General features: G+C 31.5%; 1 long non-coding RNA gene across 2 annotated transcripts; it reads left to right on the plus strand.

The window, feature by feature from the left end:
• The first annotated feature begins 526 nt into the window (after positions 1-526).
• LOC131168893 (uncharacterized) lies at positions 527-1,743 on the plus strand. 2 transcript variants are annotated; one of them, XR_009142498.1, is made up of 3 exons: positions 527-968; positions 1,275-1,367; positions 1,556-1,743. It is a non-coding gene; the product is annotated as an uncharacterized LOC131168893 (long non-coding RNA). The 2 variants fall into 2 exon arrangements; XR_009142497.1 differs by having other exon boundaries at positions 528-968; positions 1,281-1,367.
• The last annotated feature ends 418 nt before the right edge of the window (positions 1,744-2,161 follow it).

Raw genomic sequence — 2,161 nt, forward strand, 5'->3', positions numbered from 1 at the left:
TTATAAAAATTTAATAATTTCTTTTATTGAAATTTAACGGCTACATTTTTAAAAAATTATAAAAATTTTAATTTAAAAATATATTATAAATTAATTTAATAAAATATTTTACTATAAATTGAATAATTATCTACATATTTTTTACTATAATCATTTTAATTAAAATTAACAATATAGTAATGATAATATTTTTTATTTTATTAATATTTATTTTTTAAAATTATATATTTTAATTATTAATTTATTATTTATAAATAATTTATTAATATTAATATATTTTTCTATCTCATTTTTAAAATTTTTCTGCACATTATTATATTAAAAAAAAAAACCCTATAAACTTTTGCATTTTTGGGGTTTTCTATCTTTTTACGCCTCGGATTTCCTTTTGTCTTTTTGAGATTTTGCTTCGTGCATTTAACCAGTGCTTGCTCAAAACGACGCTGTTTAGCCTTTGTTTTCTTCCCCTTCACAGCATCTTTCCTTTTGTCTCTTTTTTTTTATTTTATTTTATTTTATTTTTATTTTTTATGCTTGAGATGTAAGGTCTGCGCGTTATCATGAATGGGGGGGAGTGAGGACAGGTGAGAGGGTGAGAAGAGTGATGCGGTGATAAACAGAGGCAGAGTAGGGGTGATGAACGGAATTTCGGGGAGGAGAATGCCGCCACCTACTGCGAGGGCGATTGCTAGGGCTTTCTCTGCCGTGGAAGTGACGGAAAGTACGAAGCTACCTGTGGCTGTGTGGAGCCAAGCGGCGCTAAATTTCGGTGAGGAGTTAGGGTTCATGCGGAGATTAAGAACGGTATTAGTGGTGATTCAACAGCTGGGTTTAATCTGAGAAGGATTCCATTTTTGGTGATGAACAAAATAGGGATTGAGCACATGGACTGTGATGATTCGAAATTGAAAAGGCAGCCTACAAGAACTATGAAGACCATCTATGACTTTTTGAAGTAAAAATGATGGGTAACTTCTTATTTCCAGAATGAGTTATATTTTTCAACTTCATGTTCAATTTAAGGAACTTTCTATAAATTTGGAATGCAGAAATTGATTGGTGTTGGTGTCGAAGTTTCGCGATTGTGATTGATAATTGTAGCAATGGAATAATTTTTCAGGAGTGTATTCATGCTTTAAGAATTGTGTATCTTTGAATATGCAAGTGAAATAGGGTAGATAGGCACCTAGATTAAATTCCATTTCCATCCATGCTTGATTTCCCTGATTTATTGTTATTCTTTTTTTCTATACCCTTGATCTTGCATTGCAAAGAGACAGAGTATTGTGGCTGTTGTTGTGAAGGCTGTTGGAGAAAGCTACGAGTCATCCACCTCCCTCAGCATTGCTAAGTCCGTAAAGAATGTTGTGAGTTTCTCCCTCTACCGCTCCGTGAATTTATTCTCTGTGGTATTTCTATATCGATATCTCTATTTCTGAGTTCTTTTGCTTGCTTTCTAAAGTTTTAGACGCTTAGCTCTTTTATTAATTGAATTCTATTCTTGGCCAATAAATAAGCAAATTAACTTTTATAATTATTATTTTTTGTTTTGCAGTAAAGTTCACGCCTCTGTTTCAGTCCAGACGCTCAAGCCCAAGGACAAGTCTGATTGCTTTGGTGTTTTTTTGCCAAACATAACATCTATATGTGGTTCATACCCTTTATTCTATAATATCAAAATCATGTGTGTTTCTTTAATTTTATAGATTTTATCGGGCTTTAATGGATGGTTGTTTCTTCTGATGTTTGATATAGTGGCAATTTTCTATTTTCCTAAGTAGTTTGGCTCTGATCTACTTAGTATGCCTTAGTTGGCTTTTTTTTTTTTAAAGAAAAAAAAAATTAACCTACTAAAACATATGTTGCATTTTCTTAGAAGGTTTCTTTGATTTGTTTCTTCCTAAATATGTAAATGACAATTTGTTTAGATATAGCATCAAGATTAGGAAGATAAAAGACACTCCAACCAATTAATACAATCATTGAAAACACAATCAGTGAGAATTCATAGCTGTCAAACTACATTCCTTTAGATTGCTGTATATGTAATGTTCACATCGACCCACCCCGAAGAATTAAATATCTGGGTTTTAATTTTGTAAATTAAATGAAGAATATTCAAATGCTGTATTTGAATCGTACAGTCATGGTACATAATTCA

This window comes from Hevea brasiliensis, chromosome 13 (assembly GCF_030052815.1).
Source record: "Hevea brasiliensis isolate MT/VB/25A 57/8 chromosome 13, ASM3005281v1, whole genome shotgun sequence".
NCBI lineage: Eukaryota > Viridiplantae > Streptophyta > Magnoliopsida > Malpighiales > Euphorbiaceae > Hevea > Hevea brasiliensis.